Source organism: Sinohyriopsis cumingii, chromosome 18, assembly GCF_028554795.1.
Source record: "Sinohyriopsis cumingii isolate HCF-2022 chromosome 18, ASM2855479v2, whole genome shotgun sequence".
In the NCBI taxonomy this organism is placed as follows: domain Eukaryota; kingdom Metazoa; phylum Mollusca; class Bivalvia; order Unionida; family Unionidae; genus Sinohyriopsis; species Sinohyriopsis cumingii.
Genome location: NC_142978.1, coordinates 5,638,245 through 5,655,069, shown reverse-complemented (window position 1 = coordinate 5,655,069; position 16,825 = coordinate 5,638,245). Strand labels below are relative to the sequence as shown.

Sequence of the window (16,825 nt, the reverse complement as noted above, 5' to 3'; positions counted from 1 at the left end):
TGTGATGTGATTTGGATTTTTAACGTAGCTTTAAAAAATTTTCAGTCATATCGCTACGCTGTCTGCAATGTGGCAGTTTATAGTGATGTCCAGCATTGGGGCATCATGCCGCAGACAAGTAGCATGATGTCCCACGCAGTCACATTATCCTGACAACAGGCCGACCAGTCCTAACACTAACCTTTTAATTCTGAACGCCAAACGAGGCAGCTGTTAGTACCATTTCTGTAAGTCTCTGGTATGACTCGGCCGGGATCTAACCCACAACCTCCCGCATCCGAGGTGGGCGCTCTAACCACTAAGCCACCGGAGCGGTACAAATGGCGGATTAGTACTATTTTGTTAGCGAGTGCACAGCAAAACATTGGAATTATGGAATAAATTGATCATGTCCTGGTGGAATTATACATGATACAAGGTAATTTCATTATACTGCTATGACTAACACGTACAATATCCACAAAATATTCATACAAGGTTACAATACATACCAAATGTGTTTATCACACGGTGTCAAAACATCGTGAGTCAGCGTCTTCCAATACACAATGCAGGTACCAAAATTCACTTGCTTAACGCTGAAAGACGTGTCCTTGATAAAAATGAATTATATATATTAGCATACATAAAGCATCTCTCATCTAGGAAATGATGCATAGTAATTACATTGTAAATTCGTAATGGAGGTAATGTTTATTACATAATAAAATCTGCGTAAATGTATCGGATACAATAGGGTTAACTCCCAGTTAAAATTAGCTACAATATTCTCGCTCCGTTTCTGTATGTCATGAAATTTCATGTGTGCGTTCCCATTTATTGTTTAATGTTAATGATCTACTTTTCTTGCTGAATTTGCTATACCAAGTTTTAGAATTATCTTTTGTTGGTTCATTCTTAGCGCAGACTAACACATTTTATATCCAATTATTTGCACGAATAAAGAGAAAAGTCTTTAATTTGGATTTATTTTCAAAATGGAAAATACAGTAAAGGCTGTTTCGTGGACTATTTCACTAGCTTCAAATTACGTTTATTAGCCGAAATATTTTATCCGGGATGTATTTTTACACACAAGTTAGATTGTCCCACGTAGATGGCAACAAGGATTTAAGTGTGTAAAAGAAATGACAGCAGTAGAGTGCATGCAGAAATCTATTTACAGCGTCTTTCTTCTTGTTTTCGTTTTCTAATTTCAGAACTACAAGTTTGAAACAAAAAGCTTGGAATAATGTTTAAAAAAAAAGAATATGTGCAGCTTCAAACAAAAGATATACGCGTTATACTTGCGTTCCGTATCCTCTCGGAACTAAACGAGAAATGAATTAAATATTTTGACAGCTACTTGTTTATTTATCCAATCCATTATTCAGGAAATTCTTTCAGTGATGACAGTTTTGCAATAAACCAAGTCCATTACAACATAATGATTATGGAGCGCTAAAGAAAATGAGATTCTCGGATTCTAGCGGTCAGTGATGTAATCGCTGTACGAGGGCCATGTACTAATATTAGTACCCTTACTCGTACCTCGTGGACAGGGTACTAACATGAGCATATACGTGTTAAAGGAGCAAGCCGGGTGTGATTCACACCCGGCGTTCTTTTAGCCTAATATCAACACTTTAAACATATTCCTTGCATATAATCCCATAAATTGAGTAGTTCTCTTATTTAATACCGGAAGTATCGAAAATCTTTGTAGAAATAGTTGTAAAATCTCGTTTACCTTTTTTAACCGATATTTTCGTTTAGATCGTCCGCCATGTTATTTCAAATAATGATTACTTCCGTTCTCAGCCTCGCTTGTTGGTGTGCCATATAAGGACATTGACGCCTTATTTGGAAATGTAAAGAAATCGTAAAAATTTGGCGCCGTTTGGGTCAGAAATTCTGCTCATTAAAAGTAGATAGGGTTTATCGGCAACTTTGAAATTCCACCAAGAAGCTATTATTCGCACTTGATTGATAATAATATAGCGTAGATTATCAAAAATATGGTCTGGCAAGCCTTACGTAGAAAAGGGGTCACGGCGAGAGTCTTGCGTTATCTGTCATGGCGGACAGGATAAGGTTAGAGTAACCATGCCAATTTACTTTATCGTGTAAGGGCTTAATAAATCAAAATAAGCCAAACTTCTTTCACAACATGATTATTTTTATGTAGTTGATTTGTACACTGTTTGTTTTTCTGACTTTAGTGTTGATTTTTTTTGCTCCATTACATGATATGGGATCAGTTCGTAGCCTCAACCACAACACATCAAGTTGAGGCTACGACATCGTAGCTATCGAGGGCCCAGAGAGGGTATGAAATTAGGGTAACATGGTCATATTCCGACCAGTAGGGTAATCCTGACCGTGGATGTACGTCCTGTTGTTTACAACAAAGGTATGCAAATAATTTGCTGTGTTTGTTTTTATTTGTGCACATGCATATGCAAATTAGTAAAGGTGTTTCCAGGCGACGAGGGCATCGCGTGACAAAATGACGTAGTCGTCTCAGTGTTCTCTCTTCCGTGCGATTTCAGAAGCGGCATTCATAAAACGTTTTATTCAGGACCCTATTAAGGCATCAATCATTCAAGATTTGTATAGCTTTCAATACCATAATAATTATATTATCGTATCTTTAAAATAATGCTTTGTCTCGCTGAAAAAAGTAAAAAGTGCACCAGTTTCATGACAAATAATAGTGGTATATAAAGTTCTATATAGTGGTCGGATTTACCTTTGGTTCTTTATCACAAGAGGGCAATTCCGACAAAGAAGACAAGCTTAAAGAAAATTTAGAATTATGATTAGTTTGCATTGAACTTTGAAGAAAAATCTGCAATTGTGGCCTAGTGGTTAGAGCGTCCGCCTCGGATGTAGGATGTCGTGGGTTCGATCCCCGGCCGAGTCGTACCAAAAAATTGTACAAAAATGGTACTAAGATCTGCCTCGCTTGTCGATCAGCATTAAGAAGTTAGTGTTAGGACTGGTCGGCCTGGTGTCAGGATAATGTGATTGGGTGGGACATCATGCTACATGTCTGCGGCATGATACCCCAGTGCTCGACATCACTATAAACTGCCACACTGCAGGCATCTTAGAGATACGACTGAATTTTTCTTTAAAGCTACGTTAAAAAATCCAAAACACACAAGCACAAACACACACATCTGCAATTATCTATATAACAATATCACTTGCTATCTGCCATCTCTCTATCTGAAAAAAATAAAAACAATTTAAAGCTTTAAAATCTGTCAAGATAAACAAAATCTTGTTTTGAAGCCTGGATATGTACGGTCCATATATGGTGGTCGGAATTACACATATTAGAGGTCGGAGTAAGGCACAACACGGTCGGATTTACCACATGTCTATATAGTCATCATAAAATCACTTTTCAGTAAGAAGAACTCAAATTATTTGCTTTTTGAATAGTGACATTTATTGCAAGAAGTCCGTTTAACTGCTTCCCGTATCGTAGTTAGGTACACAGTAGTCGGCTTCAACAATGAAGTTGTTGAACTCTTGTCAAAGACCTCAGTTGTCGAAATATGGCCAGATTACCCTAACTCGATGTCTTAAATAACGCACCACACCTTTCAGCGCTGTTATAAACTCTTATAAGTTAGTAAGAGTTCATTAAATCAATAGTCGTACACGATTACAACGTTCTGTGACGGAAACTTATAATAAAAATGATCTCGATACTCTACCAAGTGTTTGGCGATGATTATACGTAAAAAGTGACTCTGGTGACTAGTAAACAATAATAGCTCAAAAAGTCACATCTTAGTTTTAAGTTTAGAAATTTGACAGGGGCCAATATAGGATAATTTCCCCATCTACATTTAACATTTTGCATAAAATAACTTTTGTTTAAGGTTTTGGGAGAAATTATTTTCTTGTGTGTAAAACTAATGATGTTATTACTCGTTTACAATCGTGACTAAAGTGCGGCAGGAATATTGCAATGTGTATGTTCTGTGATATAACTACCGCCATGGAAAGAATTAAAGCTGTGCAAACTGAAGATGATTCCCGCCTCTCTTGCCATCATAGAGTCAGGCCAATACCTCAGTTCATCAATACATTCTGTGTGTGATTTAGATTGTTAACGTAGCTTTAACAATTTTTCACTAATATCGCTACAAGCCCTGCAGTGTGACAGTTTATACTGATGTCTAGTCAGGTCCGAATTAAGGCCTTCCAAGGTCCTAAGCACTAACAATATTAGTGCACCCCCCCCCCCAAGTAAATGTAAAATTCCCCCAAAACAACAACTTCAATATTAAAAGCTAAAAGGTGGGAAAACAACAGTGTTGCCATCATTTCAAGTCAACATACTCGTAGTTGCAGATCGAAATGGTCATATAATTCATTCAATTTTAACATAACCTTCTGCGGGTCCGGTGTTGTAGAATTGGACCGAAGTGCCTCACTACGTGTCATAAGAGGTGACTAAGTAGAGGCAACTTGTTTGCTGTAGGTTGCGTCCCGTGTCGTGGGAGGAAAGGATCCTAGTAGTTGACCAGAGGCTTTCCGATGCAATACACTACTTCTCTTAGACGGGTGGTTGTGATGGGCACGGTCTCGGCAAATCGGCTGGTCACGCCGACCCCTATGAAGTCTTTTATCTTCTCGGTCACCATTCTTTATTTTTCTTCTTGTATCTCTCTTGATTCCACCGTTGCCCCTACAGTCTATTCCTATAGCTTTCCCTTTCCTAAGTCTTAGAAGACTTCCTAGAAGGCGGTGGCTTAACGGGTCAATCAGGAGGTAATTTTACTGACCTTAGAAGGCAGTGGATTCACGTGTCAATCATAGGTAATTTTATCTGTTGAGTTTAGCATCTGTATATCCCTGGCATTTGAAAAGTGTCCCCTTGTTGGACTCCATGGTGGATGGGAAGCACGGGAGCTCCAATTTCAACAATCCAACATGAAAATTAAAAAAAATCAAAATAAACGCACCAAAACTGCATCTGAGTTGGATGATGAACCATGTAGTGTGGAGTCATTGCCATGCATCATGGTTATACATCTAAAGATGCCATGAAACCGCGGGGCTCACTGTCTCCGTTTGTCATCGAGTAAACAATCACAGGTTTGATTGGCACGTGTCAAAAAGTTGAAATCGGGTTTCCTTCTTGTTGAGTGTGAGCGGCGAGGTCAGACAGAAAATATCAAGAAAATAAAAACATTCGCTCACACCACACTCAATACGTCAAAAGGCGGGATTCGTTATAGCGACTTGGCTGGAATCGGCGACACAGATCTCATTGAAGGAATGAAAAACGAAGGTGTCACTGCAGTACGTAGAATACGCATTAAACTTAATAACAACCTACAGGACACCAACACCATTGTACTCGCATTCAACAAGCCATCATTACCCAAAGTGGTCAAAGTTGGCTTTTTGCAAGTGAAGGTTGAGATATACATTCCAAACCCCCTTCGATGCTATAAGCGTCAGAAATATGGCCATCACGAAGACCTCTGCTCAAAATACCAAATATGCGACCGATGCGGAGACCATTCTCGTCAGGAATCTGATTGTAAAGCAAGTCCGCATTGTGTCAGTTGTGGAAAGGAACATCACGCCAATTCCAAGGATTGTGATCCTTGGAAACGGAAGGAAATACAGAGGATAAAGTACACAGCTAACATTCCCTATCCAGAAGCCAGAAAACGTGTACAGGCCAAAACAGCCCATCCTGGCCCATTCTTCTCCACTGTAGTGAAGAACAATCCTAAAACAACGAAGGACGCTCAAACACAGATTTACCCGATTCAGAACCAAGCTCTAATACCCCCATTTCCAAACGCAGAGAAAAAACGGCATCTACTCAGACAACCTTTAATGATACACCACCATCGAAATCACCAAAGAATAACACCAAATCTCATGGAAACAGGCAACAGAAGTCGTAAGATGACCCTATGAAACTCTATAACAGATTTGGAGATATTGAGAGAATGGATGCAGAAGAAACTGCTCCATGCGCTCAAGGTAGCTCCAGACCTACAAACAAAACATTCAACCCCGGTCTTTCCTCCAGAGAAAAAACCACACAAATTTCCTCCGCGAAACGTCTAACCTAGCTCCACAATCTTCAGTTTATAATGAAGAACACCATCATACAATGGAACTGTCGAGGACTTAAAGGAAATTACAATGATATTCTCCTGCTTTTAAACGAACATGATTCTGCAGTACTATGCCTTCAAGAAACATTCTTGAAAGATACAGATAACATTACCCTTAAAAACTACTCTCTGTTTAACACCTACTCCCAAAATGTTGACAGGGCCTCTGGAGGAGTTTCTGTTGTGAACAATAGAACCCCTCATAACGCCATCCCTATAAACAGAAATCTGCCAGCCATTGTTGTAAGCGTCACTCTACATCCATTGATTACCTTTTGTTCTATTTACTGACCACCAAACATCAACGTAGTACCAAATGATTTAGACAACTTTTTCAACAACTGCCCGCACCGTTTGTTTTACTCGGGGATTTTAATGCCCGTAACATTTTATAGAGATAAAACCATATAAGTGACAGAGGCCACAAAGTAGAAGACTTCATTTCTAGACGCGATTTGTGTCTATATATACCAAATCACTGACATATTTACATCCAGGAACGGGTACAGAGATATGTATCGATTTGACAATTTGTTCCCCATCGCTGCTTTTGGACTAGAGATGGAAGGTCGCTGATGACCTTCACATCAGTGATCACTTTCCAATCGCTCTTGAGAACACCCACGTTACAATTGACGAAGCAATTCCACAATTGAATTTAAAGAAGGTCGACTGGGCCAAATTTGAAACACTTTGCACAGCTAGGCTTAACATGGATACTGATTTAAAGGACAATAACCCTTTTCAGTGTTTTACTTCTGTTTTAACCGACATTGTAAAAGAATCCATTCCGAAGCCCTTACCAAACTGTAAATGCACCCCAAAACTGTGGTTCACAAAAGAATGTAAAGAGACCATTAGACAACGCCAAGCAACACTGAAAAGATTTAATAATCGTCCAATGCTCGAAAATTTAACTAAGTACCGTATTGTTCGGGCCAAAGTCCGCTGCACGATTAAAGAAAGTAAAAGAGCATCATGGAAAAAATACGTTTCAACTTTAAATTCTCGTTCCTCTATTAAGAAAGTTTGGGACACGATCCGCAAAATAAATGGAAAGGGAAAACACAATTTCTTTAGGCATCTCAAACTAAACAACACGAATGTCAATTCTAAATTTGACATAGGTAATATACTTGCTGATAGGTTTTCTAAAAATTCCTCATCGTCTAATTTTTCAGAAGATTAAAAACACAAAACGAAAATAAACGGTTGAAATTCACATCGAATAACTGAGAATGTTATAATCAACCGTTTACACTGTTTGAGCTGATGGAATCTCTGAATAAAGCCCACGTTACATCCACTGGGCCTGACGAAATACATTGCCAGTTTTTGAAACATCTTCCAGAATCGTCATTAACCGTTCTTCTGGCAATCTTCAATGATGTATGGATTACTGGTAATGTACCACAAATTTGGAAAGAAGCAACAGTAATACCAGTTCCCAAACCAGGTAGAGATATCGTAGATCCTAACAGCTATCGACCTATTGCACTCACAAGCTGTGTGTGCAAAACAATGGAACGAATGATCAATTCTCTGCTTGTACGGTACCTGGAAACTAACAATTTAATATCCCCTTTCCAAAGTGGTTTTCGATATGGCCGGAGCACCAATGATCATCTACTTAGACTGGAAACATTTATTCGCGATGTATTTATTAAGAAGACACATTTAGTAGCGGTTTTCTTTGATTTAGAAAAGACTTAGGACACGACATGGAAGTACGTGATATTAAATGACCTGCACGATCTGGGTCTAAAAGGCCGTCTGCCCTCTTTGATATTGAACTTTCTCTCGGACAGACAATTTAAAGTACGAGTGGGCTCTACCCTCTCAGAACTGCTGGATGTGCCTCAGGGCAGTATTTTATCTGTGACGGTTTTCAACATGAAAATTAATAGCATTACCAAGTGTTTGACTCCTGGTGTGGATTGCTCGCTATACGTTGAAGACTTTTTAATATGCTATCGATCAAAGCACATGCATACAATCGAAAGACAACTACAACAAAATATAAACAAGATACAAAATTGGGTTAGTACTAACGGCTTCAAATTCTCGAAATTGAAAACGGTATGTATGCATTTCTGTCAGTTACGAAGACATCACGATGAACCTAAACACACGCTGGACGGAACACATATTCGAACTGCGGAGGAAACAAAGTTTTTAGGTATTATCTTCGACAGAAAACTGACTTTTATTACACACCTAAAGAACATGAAAGCTAAATGCTTAAAATCTCTAGATCTACTTAAAGTTGTATAGCACACTGACTGGGGTGCTGATAGAAAAGTCATCCTCAATTTATATAGAACGTTTATTCGCTCGAAATTGGACTGTGGTTGCGTTGTTTATGGTTCAGCCAGAAAATGTTTGATCCAATTCATCATCAAGGAATAAGACTAGCTCTGGGTGCATTTAAGACATCCTCGTGTGAAAGCCTTTTAGCTGAAGCAAACTAACCACCTTTATCACATCGTAGAGAAATGCTTTCCGCGCAGTATGCTCTCACATTAAAATCAAACCCTCTGAACCCTGTTTTTTCGGCAGTTTTTCAACCCAAATGCAAAACATACGTAATTAAACCAAACGCCATACCTTCCTTTGGCATTAGAATATCATCCAGCCTTGACAGTACAAAAAATTTTCTTTCTAAAATTCAGAAAACGTCAATTCCCGAAACACCACCCTGGCTACTTAAACAACCAAATGTACTTTTTACGCTACACGATGGAAAATAATCGTAGACAAAACCTTCCATGTTCCATAACTGTTTTCATGAACTCCTCAGCGAATTTAAAACTACACAAGAATTTATACCGACGGATCAAAGGATGAAGAAAAGGTTGCTGAAGCCTTCGTTAGTAGACAGCACAACACAAGTTAGGTTACCAAATGGGACATCAATTTTTTCAGTCGAAATCAGAGCAAGAGACCTTGCTCTGCAAAATATCGACAACAAACGTATTTGAAACAGCATCATCTTCTCCGACTTCCTATCAGTACTTCAGTCACTACACAATAGAAAATTGGAGAACCCCTTATATACCAATAGAGTCGTCAAAAATACCTAGCTGAGTGTCTCCCACAATATAATATAATGTTGGTTACCTAGCATATTGGTATTAAAGGTAATGAAAAAGCAGATCGCGCTGCTAAAATGACCCTATCTCATGAACCATCTGATTTTAAAATATCGTATCATGATTTTAAACATAGTATCAAAAAGTGCTTACGTCATAAGTGGCAGGCATCATGAAATGATGCAGTGAATAACAAACTTCATGCAGTCTATCCAAGCCTAGGAGAAGGGACTCCTTCCTACAGAAGTATCCTTAGAGAGGAGGTAGTGATTGCAAGAATGGGGTTCTCACAGTGCTAGTTCCACTAGGTGGCGCTGCTAGTCAACTCGGTTCATATGGACGGAGTAGCAATAGTAACATATCTAGAAGTCATCTTATGAATCATGGACACTTCCAGAAATAAGAGGAGACTTAAAGAAGAAATGCCAAGGTTTATGGTCGGAAAAAGGAGCTCATTGAGAGATAAGTGAGCGTACACTTTTCTTAGCATGATCCAACCAGGATGCATTGAAGTTGTTTAAAGACGCCAACCTCGAAAATAGGTTATAGTCGAATATGAGCAAACATTTACTCGAATACAAGTATTATTTTTATATGATTACAGTATGAAATATTGAATTCAATGATATATTGTATTAGTAGTTGACCTGGATGCATCCAGTCATGTAAGTTCCATAATTTTTAAGTGCTAGACATCACTATAAACTGCCACATGCAGACATCGTAGCGTTATCACGGTTATGACTGAAAAATTGTTAAAGCTACGTTAATAATCTTAATCACACACACACACATTTGTTAGTAACCATGTCTTAGGAAAGAACAGATCACATATTGCTCTCTCTTTCTCATATTCTCCAAGAATATATACTATGTTTTCAAGGCAGAAGATAATAAGTGCTGTGAACAAATGATTAAAAATTCGTGCATACAGAAAGTAAAAGTGTCTTATCATGGTGAACTTTTATATTTTTATTTGTGTCTATGAGGTATGGAAGCAATCTGGATTTTTAAAATCCCGAATTAGAGTACACGTTCTATGTAATTACAGCATTGAAATAAAACGGGCAAATCTCCTGCGATAAAAATAATCACAAAATGCCTTTTTATAATTATCATAATTAGTTTTATAATAATATCATAATTTATTGATTATATGATTTATTAAAATGTCAAGTAATAATGACAATAAATATTGAAGAGGGTCTAATTCTGGTTACTATTCACCACTAAGACTAACACGAGAATTTTATCTTAATTGTACATAGGAGGTAAACAATAAAGCGTATGTAGTTTGGCTGGTATCAGGGGACAAACAGGGCCAGTGAAACGAACTGTATGACAAATGCTGGAACAAACAGCAAACAGCTTTTAATCTTTATTGTAGTTCTTTACAGATTGGAGTTTTATGATAAAAATTCAGTGTCTGGTACTACTGAGCCAGAGTTCAAGATGGATATTCCAGGTCTAGATAAGTACAAGGATGCCCATGTCGGAATGACCAGCAATTTTCCCCAATTCACCATGGAAAGGTTGACAGAATACCTGTCTCAGTATTGCAAGGACATTGATGCCAAGTGCAGAGATTTGTATGAAGAGAGGTACTTGGGATGCTACAGAGTGTGTTCATACCCAGAGAGAGGTTTGACATTTATCTTATCCATTGTATGGGCAGAAATGAAGAAGTCAGTAACCTATAAGGTAGATCTGTCACTGGATGAAAATGGGGTAGTGCAAGAAGCTCAGTGTGAATGGGGGGCTGGACAAGGTCCCTCAACTCACTGCAAACATGTTACAGTCTTGTATGCAAGTTTCAGGTTTTCACAAGATGGAGTCATTTTGTCAGAATTGTCCTGCACTCGGGTACTTCAGGCATTTCATAAAGCAAAACCACACAAAGGTTTTCTCCTCTCAAGGCACATCACCTACAAGACCGTTCGTGGAAATGATAGAACCTTGCAATTTGACCCACGCCCTACCAAATATCGTGCACAAGAATCCTACCCATATCATTTTAGAAATGTTTGTTTGAATTATAACTGTTCTGTACAGATACCAGTACGCCATCTCTTCCCCTCAGCTAACATACCAGCACTTAGCAAAGATCATTAGTACAAGACACAGACCATGGAAGAGCATTTTCTCGAGAAAGAAAACTTAACACAGATTATCAAAGGACAGGCTAACCTAGTCAGAAGCTACACGAAATCAGTCCGCCTGTAAACGATGGGGTGACGAGAGGTGCAAAAGACTTGCTGCCTCTATGTTTGGTTCTATCTGTAAAGCTACTGAAAGAAAGGACAAATAAGCCCTAGCTAGATCACTGTAAGCAAGGACAAACAAACCCTAGCTAGATCATTGTAAGAAAGGACAGACAAGCCCTAGCTAGATCACTGAAAGGACAGACAAGCCCTAGCTAGATCACTTTGCATGTGCAGGTCAATCCGCACTGCTCCTATTCTCCATGGCATAAAATATGAAGCAGTAGCCTTAAACAAATTTGAACAATTAGAAGGTATCAAGACATAACCTTGTGGTTTATTCATTAGTGAGGAGTTTCCTTTTTTGGCAGCAACTCCAGATAGGATAATTAATGATACTACTCTTGTGGAAGTGAAATGCCCATATGCAAGCAAAGACAAGGTCATTAACCACAACACGGTGCCTTACCTCAAGTTATCATCATCGGGCCTCACACTGGATACCAATCATGATTATCATTATCAGATTCGGGGACAGATGCTGTGCTCTGGGAGAAAGATGTGCAGATGTGTTGTCTTCACCATGAAGGATTCAAGGTTGTTTCAATAAAATTTGATACGGACTTTGTAGACAAGATGGTAACTAAACTTAAAGAATTTGTGAAAGCCACTTCAAAGAAGCATTAATCAATTATCACTTTTACAAACTATTACATCTATGACTTTTGAAGTTGAGGATGTAACATTGCTGTGTTTCCTATTCAGCCTAGTTTTTATCTACAGTAAAACCAGTAGTTGAATGGAAGGCAATTGCAAATATTGGGTTAAAAATAATGTTTTATTTTAATGGCATATTCATATTTTATAAGCAATCAAGAAAACACACACAATAATCAGAGTGCATAATAGTATATCACTTAAATTATTTTGAAATTTTATGTTAGCTGTGGTATGTATTCAAGTACATGTAGTAAAACACCGTAGTAACATTTCGCCTCCTTGTTTTAATTCAACGTTTGTCACAGATTGCACATAGAAGAACATAGAGTAAAGATATTCATGAATAAGATACTTCAAGTGATCAGAGTGAGATATAATACTGTACATATTTGCTGAATTTAAATAAACGACTTTGTTCTGAAAGAAGCATATGTATTGTTTTGTTACACCGTTCTACTGCAAAAACCAGATTAAGATGAGTTGTTTTTCCAAACATTTAGTGTTTTCTTACAAAATATATTTAAACCTGTCTAGGTACAGTTCTATTTCTAAAGGAACAGAAAGTAAAGCACACCTTTATTATTACTGTTACCAGTGCAGATTCTGTATTATTAAGGGGGTTGCACAAAATTTCGTATGTTTTTGCTAAACCAATGGTTCTTTCAACATGAACTCGTTTGCTTGCGATTTTTCTATCTTTTAGCACGCTTCTTGATGACAAACGATTCTTTGCCTTGAAGAAACTTGGGTTATAAATATGAATATTGAATGGAATAAGATATCCTCTACATTGAAGTCCTTATCAGCCATTACTGAGTCCCCTGGATCATAAGTCAGTTTGCTTCTTTCACATATATGTCGATCACTAGTAGAGCCCCCATAGACACTAGAAACATAGGAAACAAGTCCACCAGGCGTGCAACCCACCAGTACCTTTACAGTATTTCTATTTTTGTACGCTGAAAATGTTGCATGTTGTGCCACTGGCTGTTTGGGTTTGAAAATTGGACACTGTACTATACACTATCACCCTGGCATTGGGATATTTTGCCTTAAAATCTGTAGGTGCAAAAAAAAATGAACTAAATCTCTGGATGGCCACCAGTTAACCTCATTCCACTAGAGAAACATAAAATTTATCCAGGTGACAAACACACTGGTAACCCCACTCTCAGTTAGTTTTAAAAGGCGACTGAGATCGAAATTTGTAATATGTCGTCGGAGCTTAATTAATGTACAAAACAAACTGATCGTCAGTACCTATATCAGGTAATGTCCCATCATAGTAGTTGAGGTGATATGCTGCTGCCTCTAAGGTGTCTAATACAAATTTAAAGAGTCTCGGATTCAGCCAATGTGGGTATGTGAGAAAGCTTGCCAGTAGCTTCTCGTGGGTCGGTGGTTCTTTCCGGGGTTTTCCCGGGTTCTTCCTCCACCATTAATACTGGCCGCCATGTATAGCCTATCATGTGCTGAAAAATGGCGTTAAACCCTAAAACAGCAACAACAACAACAAATTTAAAATTCTGATAATTTTCCAGTCCGGTATAATAATATATGCCCTGGGGATCATGCACTAAATTCTGGATACTAAACATTGGTTGATCACCACTTTGTGTCCCACAATCCCTTGTGCTGGTTTCTTCAGTCTGAGTTGAGGCAGAGATGTAGACTGCAGCCACTGAAATAAAATTGTAATTGCATTTGGTGAATTTCAAGGTTATCTCAGACTTAACAGAAATATCTTTAATACATTTTGCAACAACATTTGAGTAACAGGTTTTAATTTACCAAAAAACAAGTGCATCAATTTTATTTTTAACAGTACATTTGAAAGTGAGATTTGGTTCACATGGAAGTGTTAAAATGGTTCAGTCTTAAAATGATCTATTATTGATTGACAGAATGTAACACAAATGAACAGACAGCAAATAGGTTTTGTTAACAAAGTTTTCTTAGTTTTCTAACATAATAAATGGCAATATTGGTGGTACGCACACCACCCTTTTAGGTGGCATATGGAGATTAATACCCCACCCACCCAAAAAGGTAAAAGTTATAAATTCTTGACTGTACCTGTTTCTTGAGTTGGAGTTGAAGACACTATTTCTTGACATCCAACCTCAGTGTTTTCATTCATGAGAATAACATCACTAATACACTGAGATGAAAAAAAGGAAAGTATTTATACTGTATTTATGGACCCAAACAAATGAGTGATTTAATGTTGCACTGGTTTTGAAATTTGGGTTGATAGGTTGGGATTTGTAAAAAAATTGAGCATTATATATATGAAAATGTTCAGTATATATAATGTACAAAGCGCATCAAGTACTGGACTAGACTAGATGCACAAATTTTGGGAATTAAAAAGAAAACCAATTTTTTTTTTTTAACGGAGGTGGGTGGAGTGCTAGGGTCAGCAATGAGAAAATAAAAAATAGGGACAGTCTGCATACATACCTTACCTTGTCTTATTTTCTTTTCTAGAGATGTATTTTATTTTATTTTCAATTGTATTGTGATTATCTCTGTAATGTATTACAAAATCACAATATCGATAGGCCTTAACATGTATCAAGTCCTTTGCATGAAATACCTCACCATACCTGAGTATTTTGCTTTAATTCTCTTTCGATGTGTCTCTTCCTCCGTTTAAGTGTTGCTGAAGATTCAGCTTGAGTCCAGTTGAAAATGGGGCACAGCTGTAGGCTTCAACTTCTTCTGGAATGGTTTTTTGCCTGTGAAGTATTAACATTTTAAATTCTAATTTGGAAAAAAAAATACAGTGCATTGTATATTTCAGAGTGTGTTTACACTTCTTATTAGGCATATAGTATGTTCGACTGTTCGTTTTGATACGTGATAGCGGACCAAAACACGATTATTCAAAACAACCATAAGGAATATGATAAATGACAAATATTCATTTATTTGGTTTACATATAATACTTGTAAATACTATGAGAACTGATTAGAAGTATAAGCTGTGTTAAACAGAACTTACCAGACGCTGTTTCACAGATATAATCAGACGAGTCAAAGTGGCTGGAACACACAACACTGTGTATCGTGGGCGTCCAAAAGTCTCTCCGTATAGCCACCATCCAAGATTTAACCCGATCATTTTGGGACCAGGGAAATGTATGTGCACTGGGGTACGCAATACTCCGTAGGCATTATTATAATATGGAAATAGCTGACTACTTCATGTATCTTTCTCGCTCTTTACTGCTGTTCCTATATGGATGCTGGCCTCTTCCGGTTTGAAATGGCGGTAATGTTTTTGGAGAACCCCATTCGAATTGGTCATATTTATATAACCCACACCCACATACTAAAAGGTGAAAACCCACCAGAGTACGTTACTTGCAATGAACCATTCACTGTTAAGCACATTATGACGGAGTGTTTCGACTTGCAACCTACACACGTTCAGTACTATAATGTTCATGACGTGAAGGAACTTTTTGATACAATAAAAGTAAATTGTATTCTAGAATTCTTAAAAGACGTAAATATTTATTCTAAGTTTTATGCCATCACGTTGAGAAGTTTTATGTAATGTATATACCGTCATTTACATTCAACACCTTTTCACCTGTCATCATTACGATACACCGATTACATTCCACGTTGATCGTGAAGTTTTATTTATTACCGTTTCCGTCTTATCGTTTTACATACAACTCTTTTGTTGTATATCGCTGGTCGATACGAAACCTTTTGCCACTATTAAATATCCCTACATGCGCCGTAAAAATATAATCAATCAATCAATCAATCAATCACCTATGTATTGAGATTGGATGCCACGGGAATGTTATGGCGTATATGATGCCTTAAGCCAATTGTTGGTTTACATGTGTATTCATACAGTGTGTCTCCTAAACGTGCTATTACGTTCCATTAGTACCATAGGCCATTTTGGATTGTAGCATGAGCATCGTGCGATTTCTGAAATGTTTTCTAACATGGCTACACAATTGAAGCTTAGAGTTAAGTATTTATTGTGCATTTAGCTATTATGTTGCACAATTCGCTTAGGTTTTCAAGGGAATAGTCTTTGCTTGTCCTGCGTTGATATCGTTGGAAACAATAAAATATACAGTGGTGAGCTGTTATAATCTATATATTGAATTCTCTGACAAAAACACATTTTAATACAAAACGTACATTCAGTGGTAAATCTACACGAGTATACTTCAGTGAAGAACATTTACCTTTGTTATTGAATGTGTACACTTGACCTAATCTACACTTTTCATAGGTCACGTGAGGGGTCTGATATAAGAACAATCTGTAAAGAATTCAGACAGGTTTCTCCCGTTTAAAGACACAAGAACCCAGAAAGAAAATGTTAATTCAATAAACCGACTTGCTGCATCAACATAAAATAGTTGAAGAACAGCTAAAATTAATTGCCCTAAATTGTTTCTTACGGTTGTATCTGTTGTAGGATCGTTGGACATTAAAACTAATTCGCTTTATTTATTCATTTGCATTTATGGAAGCAGGTGCAGTCAGCACATAGCAAAGATAGAAGTATGATGCTAGAGAAATTTACTGATAACGGTAACACTTAAAATGATTAGTTTCTACATTTTCGCAGATGTCTTCCTTTTTGATACCATAGAACCTCAGCGTAAAGTGGGAAGTCAGTTTATCA

The 16,825-nt window shown here is 37.6% G+C and overlaps 2 pseudogenes; one reads left to right on the top strand and one right to left on the bottom strand.

Moving 5' to 3' along the window:
• Positions 1-680: 680 nt before the first annotated feature.
• LOC149776006 (uncharacterized) lies at positions 681-12,123 on the top strand (annotated as a pseudogene).
• A 553-nt stretch (positions 12,124-12,676) lies between these two features.
• Positions 12,677-15,283, bottom strand: LOC149776005 (uncharacterized; annotated as a pseudogene).
• Positions 15,284-16,825: the final 1,542 nt, after the last annotated feature.